The sequence below is a fragment of the Periplaneta americana genome, unplaced genomic scaffold (genome assembly GCF_040183065.1).
Source record: "Periplaneta americana isolate PAMFEO1 unplaced genomic scaffold, P.americana_PAMFEO1_priV1 scaffold_18, whole genome shotgun sequence".
Taxonomy (NCBI): Eukaryota; Metazoa; Arthropoda; class Insecta; order Blattodea; family Blattidae; genus Periplaneta; species Periplaneta americana.
In genome coordinates this window covers 635,422-658,134 of record NW_027185499.1, presented here as the reverse complement: position 1 = coordinate 658,134, position 22,713 = coordinate 635,422, and the positions used below count along the sequence as shown (strand labels likewise).

At 35.1% G+C, this 22,713-nt stretch overlaps 1 pseudogene; it reads left to right on the top strand.

Annotated features, from left to right (window-relative positions):
- Positions 1 to 22,713, top strand: part of LOC138693705 (DNA-directed RNA polymerase I subunit RPA1-like) — a 134,440-nt pseudogene that overhangs the window by 32,781 nt on the left and 78,946 nt on the right.

The following is a 22,713-nucleotide window of genomic DNA, read 5'->3' as shown; positions in this document are numbered from 1 at the left end:
AATTTCTATCACTGTCCGCCGAGTTAGGTCTGTGGTAGTGTGTTTGCCTACGGACTAGCTGGCCCGGGTTCGATTCCTGGCGAAAATGTAAAATTTCTACCTCGGGACTAGGAGAGATGGCAGTGCACAACTTCTAATCACTGGATTTTGCACCAATATGCCTGGGTTAAATCCCAAATCTCTCCGCAGTGCATATGAAGAGAAGGCATATGTCATTATTTGTTGATAGTGATTCGTCCGTCGGACGGGGATATTAAGCCTCACGGCCCCTGGGTGCTATTCGACAGAAGTTGGCTACGTGCTGGCACCAGGTTTCCCCTTCTCCCTTATCTTTATCATCATTCATTCCAGACACTACACTTACACGAACACTCACCCTAGTACACGACATAACTCTCCACAGATACACATCAAGTACATTGTGGTCTGCCAAAGTGGTGTACAACTAGGGTAAATGGATCACAGTCCTGCCATCTATCCGCAATATGCGGAACCCGAATCACGTAAAGTGAAGTGGGTAGGCATTGGATACATACATACATACAATTTCTATCGCTAAACTGATGCGATAGTTTTACTGGTTCTATAGGGCTAAAGATGCTTGGTGAGCTATAAAAATAATTTAATGAACCAATAAATAAATTAATGAATCATTAAAAACATAGTAAAGCTTGATGAAATCGGCTATAAGCGTTATATTCCCTATTTTTCCATTTTTGGCGTAAATTCTTCATGGTCATCAATTGCCTTTTTTACTTTGTGTACTTATTTGGAAAACACTTGTTGATAAATTGGGAACACTCAGTTATTCTGAAGTTGTGAGGAAATATAATTCTAGGATGATTCAGCTATAACCAGGGTGCGAATTAACGGGGGAGGGGGGGGGGAATGGTGGGGATTTCCGCCCTTGTTGGAAAGTTATCTCCCTCTCATAAATTTATATTTACGTTCCTGCCAGAGATAACTTCTATCCCCCTCACAGAATATAATTGTTTTAATATGAGTATACTTTATAAAGTACAGTATAAAGTAAGCAAAAAAATAATATTGATGTATTTATCATTACCGACAAGCTCACAACAATAAATAACTTAGGAATTACACATCTTATCTTAAACCTGCTCATGGGTATAATTATTATTATTATTATTATTATGATCAAGATGCAACTCAGTGCGACCAAGCGTTGAGCCGTATCGAATGAGGATAATACTAATTTTATGTAGGATATTTTCTATCCCCCTCATTTGAAGTCTTAATTCGCACCCTGACTATAGTTGATGTCCATTTGGCTGCTTGCTTAATACCGGTAAGTTCCCCCATGTTGATAGCAAAGAATCCAGTAAATTATACCTTACAGGAAAAAACCGAGGACAGGAATTAGTGTAGGGTAATTTTGGCTCTCAAATTTTCAATTTGATTTTAAAATTTCAAGGCAACCTACCACTTTTCAAGGGGTCACATAGCATTGAGTGTTTATGATTGGTGGAACTTATTTTTCACTATATTCACCAATGTGATAGAACAATCTGAAAAAGATGTAGTTTTTCAATTTTATTTGGTAACAATCATTGCATCATCAACAGTGTGGAATAGTACATTATGCAACGCACCTATATTGGTAGTAATTAAGACGCGAGTATGTTTATGAAACAAGTGCAAGCGAGTTTCATAATTTTCATACGACCGTCTTAATTACCATTATAAGCAAGTTTCATACGACTTTTTATGCTCGACTATATTTCTAACTTGAAATTATTCATAAGTATTCATGTTATTCTTATCTGACTGGGGAGCAGAACTGACCTTGTGCAATATCTCGTAAATTGTGAGATGTGCGCAGACGTGAAAGTATTGATTTTTTCCGAGGAACAAATGTCATTGACCTTGATATAATCTAGAGAGTAAAATGAACATTAATCTTGATATAACCTTGAAATTGATTTGGACATTGAAAAACGAGATGACAAATTGAATTTATTTGAATATTATTTACGATTAACGCTAATTATTATAGTAACAGAACTTAACCTTCTGCGACAGTATTGGATTTCCAGCCTCCGTGACGTTTCACTAGTTGTCTTTCGATTGCATATCCGAGAATAATTGATACTTGTGCTTTCATATTGCTACAATGGTGTTTTTTGATTTGTGGAACACCTGAACTTTAATGAATAGGTGTACTTTAATGAGGTCCATTAAAGGGCTGCTACCAGGTGTATAATTACTACATTTCGGCATGGTCGAGCATAATGAATTTTACGACATTTTGAATAGTGCACCCAAAACTTAAACTAGGCCTAAATTAAAGACAGAAAAAGCATTCAGATTGGTATTTCTAAGGAAATGTTATACACAATGTGATACGCTCTTTTGATTAATTTTTTTGCAGTAGTAATAATAATAATAATAATAATAATAATAATCTATCTAAATAGTTTCATTTTTTTATAGAATAACAATTTAACTTTAGATAATATCTTGCCCAGAGCTAAGCTAATAACGTGATACAAGTATTAATGTATGAAGGATAGTTTATTATTGCTGTAACTTTAATTGTATATAAACATAATGAAGACATATTTTAAGCAATGTTATTAGTCTATGAAACTTTCTAGAGTTAAAACGTTAAAATTGTTACAATTTTTTTAAAAGGTAATGTACCTTTATGACATACAGGCCCCATTTCAACACTGGTGTGGTGTCATCTTCAGTGTCCTGACACTGTTTTATTCAAGTGTTAAAGTGAATGATAAAAACAATGAACATTGTTAGTATTTAAATAGCACATTTAGAAATATAGGAACATGTACTGCCTAATGCATATGTTAACTTCATTAGAAAAGTGCCAGAACATTTTTAATAATCATATCTGATTTAAATAAAAAATAATTTATTTGATTTTCCACAGCTTACCAGGTTGTATTTGCTGCTTCAACAATAAAAAGTTCTTACTTGTTACTTTTAACATGTTCCTCCTACAAAAAAATTCAACCTATGGAAATAAAAATTAATTAGTTATTAATAGCTTTAAAATTCGCTGGCACTAATATTGTGTGCTGTAGAAGGTTGTAAAATTTTAATGCTTTTTTTTTTTTCCTTATTTGACATTTTAAAGTGAAACCTGTTTTTTAGCATCTAAACATTCGATGTCTAATTAACATAAGGCTGGACAAAACACAGTGTTCAGAAAATCTCAGGTTATTATTTTATATTCGTTTTTTGAAAGAAATTATATTAGCTGCTGTAATATGTATTAAAAAGCCTTTTTCCAGCAATGGTAGAGAGACATTTAAACAAAATATTGCTTAAATCCAATTTTGTGTCCAGGTGAATTTTATTAATGATAAGATAATAGAACATCCACAGAGTAAGACGCTCAAAGCCATTCTTCAAGATTCCATAATTGTCCAACATGTGATGAAAGCAGTGCGAGATGGCAACACAGAAAACTTAACAGGAGAAGGACAGGTAAAAGCTCTTTTTTCTCCCTTTCTTTTGCTACTGTTTTTTTCTTTTTTTCTTTCCCTGCCTTCTTCCTCCTCCTTCACTCAATTCCTTTTTCTATTCCTGCTGTTCCCTTCTTATTTTACTACCCTGTCTGCTCCCAGCACCACCCCCACCGCCACGTTTGTTATGTGTCAAGTTTTTTTATACAATTTTTTTGGAGTCATGTACCATTGAGTTTATCCAAATGGCATTGACTGATCACAAGCAATTCCAACATAGAAGCCACTTGGTAGCTGATTATTCACTTCGCATTCTGTTAGGCAGAGTTCTTCTGAATCTGATTTTCTCTATACCACACTTTAAAATTCATTTTTCGTAATTGATTAACTAGTGGAACTTACTCGTGTTAATTATGGAAGTCTGTGCGGCTTACAGCTGTTTCAGTGTATCATCACACCATCTTACATGAGTAAGTTCCACTAGTTAATCAATTACTTATATGCAGGTGTTAAGAGTAGTGTATGCAAGATTCAAAATGGATCATTTTTCGTATTTTTATATTGCACTTCTTCAGATATACAGTACATTTTATCGAATGTAATTGTAAATGCAGTTTTTTTTTTTTTTTTTTTTTTTTTTTTGCTGATATTCTGTTTGATTTAACTCAATACTTCATCAGAGCGTAGTGGAAGATCTCCGTGGCAACACCTTGGAAGAGAAGCTGCATTTTGCTTGGGATGTCTTGCAAATTGATGTGAATAATCTTATGGATAATGACATGGATAAGGCAGCAAATAGATTGAAAATTCCTCCTGGTTTAAAACAGGTAAAACATTACAACAAGTTTGCTTTTATTATGCTCACACCCACAATTCTGTGGTTCCAAGGCAAATATGTTAATTTTTGACGAAAATGATATTTTACGATATGTTGTGCATCCTGACGATAACTTTATTGTGACAAAAGATGGTATGCATATATCTATTATTTTTCTTTCTAACTCTTTGTTATGAAACACGATTGCAATGATTTCATGCAGTTGTTCAAACTTTAAATGCTCGCTCCTGAAGAACTGCAAGAAGTGATACATCACATTTTGCCTTACATCACATTTTGCTTTTGAGGCACAGAATTATTAATTAATTGACAAGAACTGTTATGACTCCATCAGTTCATTGCTATTGCTGGCATGTGTCATTACATATTGTAAGTTGTCATTTAGATTTTTCAGTTATTTTATCTTAATTGAAACCATATTAGTAATCCTTTCCTTGTAAGCCTCTTTTGCATGACACATTTCATTTTCTTTTGTTGTGGGGTGCTTTTATCATATGTTTTATTGCTTTATTTTAGATAGCACAGCTTATTGTTGATGTTAGTATTGTAAATTTAGTCATTTATTGTAGTTCTCCATTAACTAATAGAGTCTTTTAAGTATAAATATTTTCATTAACAAATAATTGACTTTGGTGATAGAGTGCTCACTGGATTTGCACATAATCCAAGGTACATTGATTGAATATCAGTTGAGGGCCATAGAGCTTTAGGCAGAAAAATTCTTTTAAGTGCGACTTGACTTCCATCAAAGGAAGAATAAATAAATTTGTTGTAAAAGTACGGAATGAAATGTATGTGAGCTCAGCAGCTGGGTTGCCTTCTTGCACCCCAATAGTGTGTTGTCAATTGTTGATAGCTGCTTCCTTCTGTCTTCTTCATGGCTGGATATTGGAAGGGATATTCTTTATCCATTGCATAGTACTGATTGGTTCTTTACATCGATGCAGTCAGATGAATAGATGGATAGCCTTTGTAAATGTTTTGCAGGATAGATATGACCTGTATGTAACCTGAAGAAAGTCACTGCTTGTGATCTTTGGAAGTCTGGGTGGAAATTTGGCGCCCTCCACACTGTTGACATTTAGATGTTGCCTGATTTCTTATTTTATATAATTCTTTTCAATTTGGAAGATACGTACGAAAGTTTAGCATTTGATAACTGACAGATTTCTGTTCCTTTTTAGCCTGTTCATTTCCATTGATCCCACAATGTGAAGGTGACACCTTCCAGTGGGTTTTATTGCTCATATTAAGAGCCCCAGTGCTTCATCTTGCACTATTCTGTCAGTTGATAATCTGCTGAGATGCAGTTAACAAAATCCCACAGTTGTACAGTGAGATGGATTTAATAAATGTTTTGTAGGTTACTACTTAGGCATAGTACTTATTAAATAATAACAAACCTACACATTAGCAACGCGTATCTCTAACTTGTAGGAACATATTCATACTTCGAAGATATTACACGCTTTTAAAATACACTAATTGTTAGAAATGACTATTAATGTACTCCATCACTGACTGAAAAACTAAACTTTCTATTGACTTTAACTTTAAAACACTATTAAAAGTAGACTAACACAAATTAACACACTATTAATAATAAACAACACAAATGAACACATGAATCTTTGTGTTGATGAAGTGCTTCCAGTTCCTTTCTTGTACGTGTACCTACAATTAAACGTAGACGAATTCACCATAAAGAATGGTACTAGTCACCCAATTAAATTCAGTACTTAGACGTAGGTCTATAATTAAACAATAACATATCTACACAACAGCAACATGTATCTCTAACTTGTAGGAACACATTCACGCTTCGAAGATATTACGCATTTTTAAAATACACTAATTTTATTATGAGAAACTACTATTAATGTACTCCATCAATGCTAAAGACTAAACTTCCAATTAACTTTAACTTTAATGCACTATTAAAAGTAGACAACACAAATCAACACTCTATTGAAAGTGAACAACACAAATGAACACGTGAATCTGCATATGTTGATGCTTGACAAAGTGCTTCTGCCCCCAAAACATGACGTTGCACAAACCTGCGTGTCTAGATATATAACTACGTCTTCGATCCAGATAAATAAAACATAAATTTCGTCGTCTTTGGTGGTTTTGTGGTTACCGTAGTAGTAGTTGGATCTAGGATTCGTTGGTTCTAACAGAGCCAAGGGCAATGGATTTTAAAAGGCAATAAAATCCTTAGTGCAGATTCCTCTTAGAGGGAACGGACTATGTCATAGATTTACATACAACACACAAGAAAATTCTTTCCCTAATACAGGGTTCAGGCAAAATTTATAGGCTATTTCTCTCTCAGTTGAACTTTAATGCTGAATAGCCTCTGGAATTGGAAGTATCGTTAAGTAGAATGGTACTACTCCTGTTGCTGCTGCTAATATCTCCATCGATGATGACAGTTTTCATGGATGAATTTGCTATGTGAATGATGACTTTATGAAAGTGTCAGAAGTGCTCATTTGTGTCTGTTAGTCGGGCTTAGACAGTTAGCATTTATGGGACATTCAAAAAACTGTTGACTATGAGGTGGCGAAATCAAGAGAGAAACTTCAGTTTTTGTGTGTGGGCAGGTGTGCGTGTGTTTTTTTCTAACACGTCAATTCAAAATAAAGTGTTATACAGATATGTTGTTTCTTTTTTTATGCAGATTATTGAGAAAAAAGAAGGTATTATTCGTATGCATATGATGGGGAAGCGAGTAAATTATGCAGCTCGCTCTGTTATAACTACAGATCCATGTTTAAACATTGATGAAATTGGTCTCCCCGAGGAATTTGCCAAATGTCTGACATATCCTGTGCCTGTCACGGGATGGAATGTTGCAGAGTTACAGAACATGGTGCTCAATGGGCCCAATAAGCATCCAGGGTAAGATAAGTAATATGTCACAGCTAATTTTGTTTCTTTTGTATGGCCTTCAAGATTGTGTCTTTGTTAGAAGAGAACCAATTTTATTATTGTTTCATACATTTACTGTATGGCGGCCGGGTAGCTCAGTTGGTAGAGCAGCTGGCTACGAACTGAAAGGTCCGGGGTTCGATCCCAGGTGGTGACAGGATTTTTTCTCGTTGCCAAACTTTCACTCAGCCTCCTATAAAATTGAGTACCGGGTCTTTCCCGGGGGTAAAAGGCGGTCAGAGAGTGATGCTGACCATACCACCTCATTCTAGTGCCGAGGTCATGGAAAGCATGGGGCTCTACCTCCATGCCCCCCAAGTGCCTTCATGGCATGTTACGGGGATACCTTTACCTTTATCATACATTTATAAAATGAGAGTCGATTGAAGTGAAGATACTGGATAAAGGTACTGTTTGCAAAGGTCTTGGCTACAAATGCATTGCATGTTATGCAGTTTTATCAACTTACCACAGTGGCTAGGTATCCATTGAAATAATATTTCTTTTTGGAGATTCTTGAGTTCACTTACTTTCGTTTCCTTTTTCTTAATAAAGTAATGAGTTTGTGGAAAATCTGTTGTGAAGCAAATTGAAATACATATAATTAACTCAGTGTGATTATGAAAGAGTGCCTTACATGATGCTCCTTTTCAGAGCTGTGATAGTCTAAAATGAAGATGGTTCTGTGATAAGATTGTCTGCTTTCAACTCTAACCAGCGAGAAAGTGTTGCAAAACGCCTCTTGACGCCGAGTGATTCAACTCACAACTCCCAGAGGTTGAAAGTGGTGTGTATAGTGTTCTGGAGCAAATTTACCTCTTCTGACACTTTAGAAATGTCGCTTGTGGTTGCACGAAATTCATTAAATCCAATTTATAAACACTAAATTGTACAGGAAAACTTTTTTATAATTTTCATACTCAAATGTTTTTTTTTTCTTCAAGTCCCAGCAAAATTCCTATACTTTTCACGTTAATTTATTTTGGTTACACATTTCTTTTATACAATTTTTACACTTAAAGTTCGTTCCAACAAGTAGTTTATGTATCAATTCATGTACGAACCTTGTATCATCTTACGCACGTGTGCTGGTTAGGTACCTACTATGGGATTGAAATAGAAGTGAATGATGTTGAAACACTTTTTCAGATCATCACATACTAAAACCAGAGATTCTGTAACTTTTGCCTGAGAATGGGCTGCTTGATTATTATCGTGTTGCAGCTAATTCAAATTGCAAAAAATAAAATTTCGATAATTTTATATAAAAAGATAACAAAAAGATTGTAAGGTAAAAAATGTAATTAACTATTTCATTACCCAAATAATTTTCATTCTCTTTCTTTTTGGTGAAAATTTAAATTAAATCTTTAATTTTTATTGGGCAAATCGCAATATAGCGATGGCCCATGGCCCCTTCCACTTTTCCCCTACTAGCTCATCAGACACACTACGTGATAGACGAGTGTTGTGTCGAATGCACATTTCATGTGGGTGGGGATAACTTACCCTACCGGCGTTCAGTATATTGCGATTTATCCTTTTTATTATTTGCAGTTCATTTTCCATCTTAACCTCTAAATTGTGATGTGAAAGACATAAGCAGTCGATCTTGTCTTTCTTCAGTATCCAGGAGACGTTAGTGAGCATATGCACATGTCCAAGACAGTACATGCCTCAGTGCACCAACTACTTCTGATCGCTCCAGATCCGTGTCAAAAGTTTGTTGGAACGTTCAACTGAAGTACATGTTTCCGGTTCAGAATTGGTTTGGAGTGTGTTGGAATGTCTTTTCTGTACTGCGCATGCTTACAGTAGTTACGGATGGTTACTGACTGTTGTTGGAACGAATCTTTATACAACTTAATCGCATTTTAAACCCCAGAAGATAATGAACATCATTTAAACATTCTAAATGAATTTTGTTCGAAATTAGGTTTGCCATAAAAATACAGTGTGTGTTCATTGTTAAGATGCAGAAATTCGAAACTGCCCATGCTTTCCTCCCCCAGTTTTGTGCACCTACGTTACTGCTTTGGAAACAGTGAAATATTTTGTGAACACCATGATGTAATTGAACAAATTATGGAACAATTATCAAAATTTGAGGATATGGTTTGTTCTTTAGGAGCTAGCAATCCAAAATGATTGACGTGTTTGTAAAATAATCACATGTTATTAAATGGAGATCACACTGGAAGAACGAGGTAAGTCAGTATTGTAAAATTGCCTGGATTGGAGTTGTGGCTCTGAGCAACTAAGATTTCCTATAAATAAATTTATATTATTCGAGATTCGTGTTATAAATTTGAGGATCGTATTATAGACTCAAAGATTTATTTATTTATTTATTTATTTATTCTGGTGTAGTAAAAAAATACACTATATACAAAGTAAAGCTACACAAGAAATAGAGAGAGAAAAAAAACACTATAAACAAAGTAAAGCCACACAAAAATATACACAGGTTGCAGTCACACAAACTTTAAATGAGTGATTAAGTATCATAATAAATTGTATCCTAACTAATTAACTAACATACACAAGAAACTTGCAATTTTAATCTAGGTTAAAAAAGAAAAGGAAAAAAAAAAAACACAAATCAATACTTCTAGCAATACCTAAAAAACATTAACTAAGACAAAATTTTCCAATTTAATTTTGAATTGTGATAAAGTCCGGCAGTCCCTGACGTCATTAGGTAACGAATTCCAGAGGCGAGGTAGTTCTACAGTATAGGAAGATGTATATAAAGACTTTCTATGATGAGGGATAGAAAGAAGTGCTTGATGTCGGTTTCGAAGAGTTGTAAGACAATGAAAGCATGATAACAGATAATTCAGAGTAGAAGTATGCATGATTCTAAACAGAAGAGACAGGGAATGTATTGTTCTTCGTTCCTTCAGACGCACCCATGAAAGTAACTGGAGGGAAGGTGTTATATGGTCAAATTTACGAGTATTGCAGATGAATCGTATGCACACATTATGAACACGTTGTAGTCTCTCAGCTAAGAGTGAACTTACATTAGTTAGCAAGGAATCGCAATAATCAAAATGGGGCATTACAAGCCTCTGAATAAGATTCTTCTTTTAGACTAAGATGGCTTAATTGTGAAGTTCTAAATTTCTTTTATGGAAATTTTACTGAATTGGCTTAACTTGTTTTTCCCATAAAATCTTTAAATGTTATTTCATATGTTATTGAATGTCATTTTAATTATATGTTTTCCTCACATACATTTTTTTTTCTCCAGACCCCATAAAAATGTATAAATGAAGTTTTACTGTGTCAGGTTATGAAAAATTTCTTAATTGTATACATTTGGTCCTTTATTTAATAGATCTTAATAATACTTTTGCAACTGACTATGGACTGGAAAGTTCTAGGTCCAATTCCAAGTGGTGGCGAGATTTTTCTCGTTGCCTAAACTTGCAGATCAGTCCTGAGGTTCATTCACCCTTCTATCAAATTGAGTACAAGATTTTTTCCAAAAGTGAAGGCAGTTGGAGCATGATTCTGATCACACCACCTCATTCCAGTACCAAGGTCATGAAAGCATCTCGACACGCCCCAAGTAACTTCATGACTGACATACAAAGGGGATACCTTTACCTTTTTACCTAATAATAATTTTAATTGTTGTAATTACTGGTTTGAACCAAAGTATGTTTGGCTTACAATGAGACTCGTTTACTTTATAGATTTCTAATTACTGATTTTATGACTTATTTCACAAAAATAAAAGCAAACAATATGAATTTGTTTTTTCAGAATATTTCTTTTTCTCGTTCTGTGAAGTGTTTCATAATGTTTGAAGAAGTTCAGGGAATAAAATTAAGTAGGTATGTTCCAAATACAAGAATTGAAACAGGTTGGTAATATATAATATAGGCTATTTTTAACATTGATCTTACTCTTGTTTCCTGATAATAATGTGTTAAATTATCACATGAGGTGTTTGAATCAAAAATACTTATGTGTGCATGTTCCAAATACAAAAATTGAAACAGATTGGTAATATACAGAGCGTTTACCTACGGGTGGGGCCAGGAAAGCGGCCTGCCTGCGGTGTCGCTTGTTGGAATCGTCTATCCGTAAGCTTCCGCTTTCTATACTATAGTCTTTAGGGTTTTAATTTTAAAAGTTTAGCAGCAGTAAAGACTGATGTTTTTGAAACACTAACTTCCTGTGAAACACATCTTAGAGATTTATTAGGAGAGCGTGTAAATTATGCACTGATTTCATCAATTTTTTCTCCCGTCAGTACTCTTTGTTTTTGCTTAGGAATTGTAGCATTTATCGACCCTGTTGTCCTTCATTTGTTAACAAGACGTCTAACAGTTTCTCTACCCTGAACTGGAGCACCCGGATATTTCACTTCAAATTGCCTACGCACCTCTCTACATGACTCTGTTTTCACATATGCATCATACATAAAAACTCTTTGTTCAAGCGTTAATTTTGCGTTTTGCATTGTTAAGAAATTTTACACAATGCTGAATATTTAAGCAACTGTGTCAAGAAACTGCACTGTACGTCTTAAATACTGCAACATCTGGCTCACAACTGATAACTTGTCGACCTTGATGTCTTTGATTGTCGAGCGTGTCTCAACTGCTTGCACAAAGTGGTGTATCAGTACATGCCGCTTTCCTGGCCTCACCCGTAGGCGAATGCTCTGTATAATATAGGCTATTTTTAACATTGATCTTACTCTCGTTTCCTGATAATAATGTGTTTAATAATGACATGAGGTGTTTGAATCTAAAATACTTTAGTGTGTTCTATAGCATTTGTTTGAACTATATAATCTATTATATTGTTTTTCTGTAGGTTCACAGACATCTCTGCAATGGAGACGTGTTACTTCTAAACAGGCAGCCTACTCTACATAGACCTAGCATCATGGCCCATACTGCACGAATCCTGAAAGGAGAGAAAACTATACGGTTGCACTATGCAAACTGCAAAGCTTACAACGCTGATTTTGATGGTGATGAAATGAATGCTCATTTTCCCCAGAATGAAGTTGCTCGCAGTGAAGCCTACAATATTTGTATGTATTAATTATCTCATGATTAATTACAGCTTTCCTCTTCATTAATTTTAAATAGCACTGTAGCATTCTGTTATAGATTTAACACTTGCTACTGCCTGTCAAAAGGTGCTGCTGTTTAATGCAGGAAATTTTCTTTGTGCTTCAAATAACTCCACTCAAATTTAAAATAATATGTTATGTAAGAAATACAGCTTTCTTGAGTCACGTGTGGGCATGAGTAATGTAACAGGAATCGTGTATTTGGATGTTCACTAACAGTTTGAGCTGATCCATTAGCTGTCAGTTTTTTCCGAACACAGAAGTGCTTGTCCTTGACTCACATGGTGCGTGTGGACGTCTATGAGTGCAGACATGTGTGACATGGAACCTTATTTGTGAATATCGGAACATTTTGTCTTTGTTATTTATTTAATTTTTTTGTGCTTGGCTGATTACCGAGTTATTATTATTCACTCGAATTCCATAAAAGCAAGTACAGCCAGTATGTTGTTGTTATCTATGTTGGTGGGATATAAGGAACCAATCCATGAGTCTTCTGGCATTCCAGTACAGTTTTGAGAGGTTCTTCGTCTTCTGGAGAGTGGGATCCAGTTTTCGCCATTGACGTAGATGTTCTCCATTCGTTTTAGTGCTCTGGTCCTTGCAGATGGTGCAGTGTTCAGAGTTATAAATTTCCATGCGATATAGATGTGATGCTAGACAGTCACGCTCAGTGCAGGCAATATAACAAGTTATATTGTCATCATACGACTTAGAGGTGGTGGTGTCCCTCACATTTTTGTATACATTTCACCACTACACTTGATTACATTCAATCATATATCCTAAAATATTTTTCCTCTCATCTATATCTCCCCACATCTTCCATTACCTTCAGTTCAACTCTATTTCAGTCTATTTTCTCCCTCCACCCTTTCTGATATGCTGTACAGTATTTTCAACTCATCCCCTTCTTTATCTTCCTCAGTCCCATTCCCGAATACTATGCAACACTGTCTACCTTACTCTTGTTCACAAACATTCTATTTATCCGTCTCTATTATCATTGTCATCTTCCATTATTGTTATCCCTAATTTTCTGTATATCTTAAACCCTTTCTTCTCTGACTAATATTCACTAATTTTTCTACTTTCTCATCTACATTACCATATTATATTATTTGTTTCATTTATTGTTCCAATGTTCCACTGTTTATAATACTTCCTTACTATTACTTCTTCGATGCACATAATTCTTTCCGCAAATCAAGCTTTCAGGTATAACTCCCTGTAAAGTTCATTTGAATAATTTCGAGGGAAAAATTGTTCCGGGGCCGGGTATCGAACCCGGGACCTTTGGTTAAATGTACCAGTGCTCTACCAACTGAGCTACCTAGGAACTCTACAAGACACCGATCCAACTTTTCCGTCTATATCCACAGACCTCAAAGTGGGCTGACAACCGTCAAGCAACCAACACTGAGTGCACACTAACTCTGTGTGAGGAGGAGGGGAGGTTGTAAGCTGATTTGGATCAAAATTAACATTTTTTGGTTTTTAGCTGAACTAATAAATTAAGAAAAAGTCGGTAGGTTAAGGAAGATCACAACTAAAGGTGTCCAAATTTTCATAGATGTAGATTGAATAGTTTCTGAGATAAGTGTACCTGAAGTTGCTAAATTTAACACAGCGAGGATAGCCCTAGTTCAGCTAAAAAACCAAAAAATGTTAATTTTGATCCAAATCAGCTTACAACCTCCCCTTAAACGAACAGTGGCGTGTATTATGCAAATCAAGCTTTCAGGTGTAACTCCCTGTAAAGTTGATTTGAATAATTTCGAGGTTGTGAGCCCACTTTGAAGTCTGTGGATATAGAGGGAAAAGTTGGATCTGTGTCTGGTAGATTTTCCAGGTAGCTCAGTTGGTAGAGCATTGGTACATTTAACCAAAGATCCCGGGTTCGATACCTGGCCCTGGAACAATTTTTCCCTCGAAATTAATCATTTTTTCCCCCTTTATTGGATAACTTTTTCCGTTCGCTCTCACTACTTTTGCTCACTTTCTACATCCTCAACTCCCCATATTCTTCCTCCTTCAGTTACATGAAACACTCAGTATTATTTTTTCCTAACTCGTATTAGCCTCACTACCGTCATTACTTTTCTTCTCACTGTTTATTCTATTCATTTTCTCCTCAACACTTCACTACTTATTCCTCTATCTTATTCTCAGATCCACTTCAGTTACACTAATTGATCTAATCATCACATCTTTGATGGCATCAATACCTCAGACTAAGTCAGATTTCTCCTCTAGTTCACTTATTACACTTCACACATCCCTGTTTCTTTAACTAATATTCGCTGAACTGTTTTTACAAGTTTCCTCTAGTTTTTCGTACCTATCAATGTCTCCTATGGTCGCTGGACTTGGATCATCTCCGCTCTTCTTCTCTCTTATATTCTCGACTTCTTCTTTCTTCTCTTCATCTCAATCCCTTTCGTAACTTACACTTGGACTTGCACTCGTCAAGATTTCTTCCATTACACTCTACTTATTCTCCTATTATCCCAACCCTGCACTCCTCTCCCTCTCTTTCCTTCTTCTTTCCTCTATCATCCCCTCACTTGACTCATGTCAATCAATAGCTTCCCATTCTTCATAGATTAAACATATTCCAGAAGTATATTTGGCATTTAATTTTAAAAGAAAACAATCAGATAATTTTTCGAAACACTTTATTTATACATTCAAATAATTTTTCCAAGCACTTTATTTATTATTTGTAATAAATAATATGGATATGGAGGGTAGCTGCGAATATATTGAATAAGCAGTCGTGGGTGGTCCTCCAGCTTGGGAGTTGGGTGAAGGGCTAACAACCCATCACCGTAAGAAACAGCTAGTTACGAAACCTAACAATAAGGTTGAGAAGCTTCTGTCATCTAGTCTGCTGTCAAAAAATCTGAAAGTTAGAATTTATAAAACAGTTATATTACCGGTTGTTCTGTATGGTTGTGAAACTTGGACTCTCACTTCGAGAGAGGAACATAGGTTAAGGGTGTTTGAGAATAAGGTGCTTAGGAAAATATTTGGGGCTAAGAGGGATGAAGTTACAGGAGAATGAAGAAAGTTATACAACGCAGAACTGCACACATTGTATTCTTCACCTGACATAATTAGAAACATTAAATCCAGACTTTGCGATGGGCAGGGCATGTAGCACGTATGGGCGAATCCAGAAATACATACAGAGTGTTAGTTGGGAGACCAGAGGGGAAAAGACCTTTGGGGAGGCCGAGACGTAGATGGGAAGATAATATTAAAATGGATTTGAGGGAGGTGGGATATGATGATAGAGACTGGATTAATCTTGCTCAGGATAGGGACCAATGGCGGGCTTTTGTGAGGGCGGCAATGAGCCTCCGGGTTCCTTAAAAGCCATTTGTAAGTAAGTAATAAATAATATAAATCTTCCATGGCCAATAATTTGAGTATTAGAGCCACTACTATATTTCCTCGTGTATTAGACGCACTTTTTTCCATAATTCTTGGTTTAAAAATCCAGGCATAAGTATTATATGCCAGGAAAAAATTTTAGGCGAAAAAAATCATAACTATCTGACATTCCACGTGATAATCACAGCTGTTTCGACATCGAACATTGAACTGATATTGAAAATCATTGACTTGTGCGACTTCAAAAGCATTGATATATCAAGGAGCAGTAATAATACGAAATGAATAAAAAATATAGCACCGTATAACCTAGAACTGAATACAAATAAAGGAATATAATGATGTTATAGTATGTACATTCAGACTTCGCGAATAAGTACATCGACACGAAAATATACCCACGCTGAAAAAATTGAACACTGCACAGTAGCCTTCTCCACTAATAGGAATGTAGCATGCTCTATCAACTGCTGCTGAACACTGCTGTGTTGTCAGTTTGCTTCATGTTGTTACTAGCACTGCTGTGAAATCCTGCAAAAAAAAGATGTTGTTCAGAGAGTGATGACTCACAGACTAGAATCCTTTGCATAAAGGCAATAGCATCTTACATAGTAAGGCATCAGAATTGTGCAAAGGACTCTTCTGCTGTTGTATGGTGGTCATTGTGACATCGGATCTCTCACTATCTACATTACACAAAGCTGTCAGGTACATAGTTACAATTGTATTGTATTTTTTTACATTCCATCGCTTCACAGCTAGAATATGGAATATGTCGAAAGAAAAGTCGTGATAGTACTACAAAGACTTACTCCATAGTGACAGTCTAGTGAAATACTAAGGCATTCAGTAATGGCAACAATACTGTAAATCAGCACTCCTAGCAGTGAGCATCGGAATCTTTTAGTATGTAATAAAGGAGCGATTGTTGCATAAATGTGGAATATTAAAAGTCTATAAGTAACCATATTTTGTGAATACAGGGACTGTTTCTGATTTGTATTAAGTAATAACGCCCTAGAAATGTTAATAAGGTATGAACAAAGATGCATCATAAAAATACAAGTTACAAGAGGAAAAAAATGCAACTCAGAAACTTGTGGGAGAAAAGTCCTACCATACCGAACTGTTGCAAAATGGGTGGAAGCGAGGCATTTGCTTTCAATCAAAAGTTGGCATCCGAACAGCTTTAGATTGATCAGTGAAAAAGAGATCCAGAAATGATGCTGCAGATGGAGTCCATCATCTTCCAAGGGTTTGTCAATGTACTGTTGACTGGCAGGGGTCTTTATTTGAAGTATGTAATGCCAAAAGCAACCTGAATAAATTTAGGGAGAAACACTATGTTGCCATTATTCTTCGAATGCCCTTGTATATACAGAAGGGTTTTACATTATACTAATACAACACAAGGGGTTAGTATCGATACTTAATACAAGATAAAAATATACGTTCAGCATTGTTGAATGTCATGAATTCATCTACAGAATAGAAGGTATGAGAAATTAGGTACCTCTTTAATTTGATCCTAAATATTCGTAAGTTTTGATTTTTTTATATCCACAGGAAGGCTATTAAAATGTTTACTGCCATGTAACATACTTGAATACTTGTATATTGGGCATGTTTGCTTGAACTGACAGTAATTTGCAATAACATTCCTTGTGTGCTAATGCAACATCCGCACAAATTCATTTTATATTACGTGTTATCCTAGATCATATATGTAACAGATAGGTCGGCCTTATAGGCTTTGACGTTAACAACTTTTATCAGGTTTACTACGCTGCCATCTAGTTGTTACATAAGGAGTCACATCATAATTCCCATTTGAATTGCATTAGCAACAGTACTGCCATCTCGTGTTCGTTTACGGCGGACAGGTGGCGATCCTGGCTGTTGTTCTCTTCAAAGTGCTACCGATTTTAACATAGCGATGAGTTAATGTTACATATATGATCTAGGGTGTTATGCATTACATTACTTGTGTCTGTATGTGACATTAGATTTTTTTAAAACTTTCTATATTTAATTACCTAAGTATTCATTGAAATTGATCATAAAATGTATTTTAACACTTTTCTTGTTATCAGAATTACCTTTGGACCTATGTATCCTAAGTTCAAACCCATACATAGTAGTTTTTTAAGTGGATAAAATTGCAAAACATAGTTACTTCCATTGATTAAGAAAGTAGAGTTGTTGGTCCCATTTCATAGATTTACTTATATTGGAGATTTAATTGTTCAAAAATAATGACGAATAAAGACAAAATTCTGTATCCAGTTCTACTATTATTCTTCAGTCTCAACTCTTGGTAACATGTATCACCATGACAACTTAACAATTTACTGTAGGAAAGAGTGAGAGTGATTAAGATCTCATTAGTACACATCCTTCTGCATACCGATACACAAACTGTGTTAATTAAGATGACACCAGACAAGAGTACTCGTTGATCTACTTCTCAAGTGTTCGATATTGGATACCACCAAACTATGCCATTGACTCTGTAGCATGTCCTTTAATGAATCAAGGAAACATGTTTAATATATTTTGTAATGGTCAATTGAAAGATTAAAAAAGCAAAGTTTGTGCGCAGTAAATAATCTGACCCTGGTTGTAAGAAATTATGTTCTTAAAAGTTTGCTTGAATTGCACCTGCTCTTTCGTCCCAAACAGATATATTTGGCTTCCATTTCTGAATTTTGTTTCATTTTCAGTGAGTGTAAATAATCAGTACCTGGTTCCAAAAGATGGAACGCCATTGAGTGGCTTGATTCAAGACCATATTGTGGCAGGAGTACTGCTGTCTATTAGAGGACGATTTTTTGTAAAGTGAGTAAACTAATAATTTCCTAGAGTCAGTGTGAAACATATCACTTTTCTCGTTTTCATTTCAAGATCAGTGGCAAATATTCAGAGCATGCCCTATTATTATTTTTAAAAACACAATACCTATAATTCGAATTATTATTATTATTATTATTATTATTATTATTATTATTATTATTATTATTATTATTATTATTATTATATTTATTTTTCTTGTTTTATTTTCCGCGCAAATATTAAATAATGCTGTATTCACTTTAAATCTAATCAGGTTAGACTGCATACAGTTTATATGGCCTATATCCAGCATTTGACAAAAATGCCTTCGGAAGCCTCAGGGTGTATTACTGTTCACAGATCTCATACAAGCGCTGAGCAGACAAAGAATGTGTTAGGGTGAAATACCTGTCAGTTCGGATGCCGTAAAGGCAGAGTGTAAATCTGCATGCTATATGACAGTGACGGACTGACACACAGTTTTCTGCCTGCTTGACCTTACGTTTTTATGGTTATTCTGACAGTGATATTTTTCAGCATAATAGCAAATGGACATAGTTTATTCACCACTCAAAGATCCGCACCTTTTACAATTTAGCTTTCAGTGTAGCATGATTTCGTGACAGTTCAAGTGCTCAAGTTTCGTTCAGATCATCGAGAAGATAAAGTTGTATTTTGTTGTTTTGTTTAATGTCAACATGGGTGACTGTGACAAGGTGTTGTTACATTGGAAAACATAAATTGAAACCTTTCCAACATATGAACTTTGAGGAAAAGCAAATTATAGCCTATTTTCTCAAGACAGTCTAGTAGGGTGCTATTCATAGACATTTCGCAGCACACGCTACGAGCATACTAAGCTAGCCCCTGCTATCCTCTGGTTACTAGTACAGAATTCAAATCATATCCTATCGCTAACACTGGTTTATGAATACGAAAAACGCTGATCATCCACTGGAAACCCGCGCTAAAAATGTCTATCAATACGGCCCGTAGTGCCTAAATTAACAGCAGGTGGATTTCAAATATAAATATACTGGTAAATCTACAGAATTACATTTTGGAAGTTAAAGAATAGAACTTTATGCTGTGTAATAATAATAATAATAATAATAATAATAATAATAATAATAATAATAATATAAGGAATAATGTCTAATCACGCCAACTTTCTTGAGAGAAATTAAAACAATTGCATGGTGCATGCATGCTTTGCCACTGTTCAAGATGCCAAATTGTCCTGAACTTACTTTGACTAGGATGTTATCAGTGCATATAATTCATAGCTTTAAGCCTGTTTCTTCCTTCAAGAGAGGTTTAAGCCTGTATCCTATTTCAACAGAATTCAATTTCCATGTGGTCAGAAGGTGCCAGTATCATATGAGTTTGAAATCTAGTAATATTTTGGTGTATCTCTCGGTTGACATTTTTAAAATATGTGTGTACCAGTCTTGTTTCTGTTTGTTTATATACACTCAAGTAAATGGAAAATACGCAATTCTGTTTGTTTTGTATATATAAAAGCGTTATAGGCCTATTCTATCACCTAATTAGCTTTTTCCTTTCTTTGTGTTTGTTGCAGCTCACACAAGTCAGCATAGGTATAACATTCTCATTTGTGCTTTTCAAAATGTGTTTATATATTCTCCATATGTTCCACATATTCTTTGATGTATAATTAATTCCATATTAACATCTTGTTTGAGGTGCTGTGATATATTAAAAACCAGATGATGAACATTTGCTGCATGCTCTGTAATGTTATCTTCTATCTTACATGGAGTTTTGCTTCCTTAAAATGTCATTGTTTTCATTTTTTAATCTATATTCGTAAATGTCTAATTTCTTTCATTCTACAATGCACAATTTCTCTTGCTAATGGTGGAATACTGTTTAATTTTCATATTGATAAAATGTTCATGTAATATAAATTAGTGCTTGGCAGTTGTAATTTTCACAAAAGATTAAATGTAAACCTAAGAACAGTTAAACTTACTGCTAGAGTGTTGTCTGGTGTGACTCCTTGAGATACAATACAGACGTGGACAAATTATTAACAAAATTGACGATTTTTATGATAATTCTGTTTACAAAATTTGACTTTTCAATTTAGACTACAGTTGACAATTTTGCATATTTCTATCATTACAATAGACAAAATACGCAAAAATGTCAACTGTAGTTTAAATTGAAGAGTTAAATTTTGTAAAAATATATAATAAAAATCTTCAATTTTGTTAATAATTTGTAAATTAGCAAAAATTTCAACTACAGTCTAAATTGAAGAGACAAATTTTGTAAAACTATAAAATAAAGATCTTCAGTTTTGCTAATAATTTGGAAATATCCCAAATGTCAACTGTATTCCAAATTGAAGAGTCGAATTTTGTAAAAATATATAATAAAAATAATAATAAAATAAAATTTGTAAATATGCAAAAATATCAAATGTAGTCCAAATTGAAGAGTTAAATTTTCTAAAGCTATACAATACAAATCTTCAATTTTGCTAATAATTTGGAAATACGCAAAAATGTCAACTGTAGTCTAAATTGAAGAATCATATTTTGTAAAAATATATAATAAAAATCTTCAATTTTGCTAATAATTTGGAAATACGCAAAAATGTCAACTGTAGTCTAAATTGAAGAATCATATTTTGTAAAAATATATAATAAAAATCTTCAATTTTGCTAATAATTTGTCCACGTCTGTAGATAGTTACGTGTTTAAATTTTGTATAATGCGGAAAATAATCCCCCCCCCTCCCCTCGCTTTGAACAAGTTTTATTGTATTTATTTTTTATGTTATTATTTCAGAAGTTCAACATTAATACCATTGTAGCCTACAGACTAGCAGGCGGAATGTACATTACAAACATTGAATCTGTGTTGCAGAGAAGAGTACCAGCAGCTTGTCTTCCAGGGACTGGGGCATCAGAAGGGCGAGATCAAGCTGTTGTCACCAGCCATATTGAAACCAGCTCCTCTTTGGTCTGGGAAACAAATAATTTCTACAATAATTATAAACAACGTGCCTAAGGGGCAGCACCCACTGACTCTCACTTCCTCATCAAAAGTCTCGGACCAGGTACGTATACTATCCATTGTAAGTGCTCAATGCACCATCATGTTCTAGTGGTTACTGTACTTGTCCCTGTTTGCCTTTTATTGCTTGACATCAGAGGCTTCTGTCACTCCATTGGCCTCATCAAGATTACATTCCCGTATTGCCTTGGCAATTCCTTCTCTTCAGCTGATGCAGGTCTTTGCCTTTCCTGCATCCTTGCTGTGACCAAGACAAGATCTGCGTTCTGGCATCCTTTGATACTACTGCAGAGCTTTACCTCCCAATCATTCAGCTACTGATTCTCTTTGGCTCATTTTTTCTCTCATTACATAATTTCAAATTCATTGTAATGCAGAAACTAGGCAATTCCTTTGCAATCCATCCATTTCCATCGGATATAGTTTTTGCTTGTCTCTGATGTTCACTTTAACACTTATTATAAAATATAAAACTTTATTAAAACTTAAAAATTTAATAATATATCTTATTGACAGATGGTACTGTCACAGTCTACTATATACAGCCGCGAAGCTCAATATGTAGTAAAAATGCAAACATGGGTAGTTGCCCACCACTAGGATCGCTACTATCGCCTCATCATCGCAGATCTCTCCTATACTAAAAGCCAGGTTATGAACCGACGAAACAGGAAGTAGTTGGGAGGGCGAGAGGAAAGTGCAGGTTAGAGGGGTAGCCTGTGCAGCGATGACACGTTGAGTATGGCGGGGCGGAGGGGGGAAGGAGAATGGAGCTTTTCATTGGACCTCACGTGAAAATGTCGTCTGCTAACGAAAATCTGGCAACGGAATCACGGAGACAGTATAGCCAAACTTCCCAGCAATACCACTTGCATTACGAGTCGCATTTTGTACAGCGTCATTAGCTCGTGCTTTCTTAAATACAGTAATTTTAATTACTAATATTGTAGGTAGTGTTATCGAGAACTATATAAAGCAGTTATTTTAAACATATCGGTGACAAATGCTGAACACGCTTTGAATCTCGCGCCACTATGTGGCAACAGAGCTCAGAAAGAGACCAACAGAACGTTGCTTCCGGTTTAGTTGGTTCATAACCTGGCTTTTAG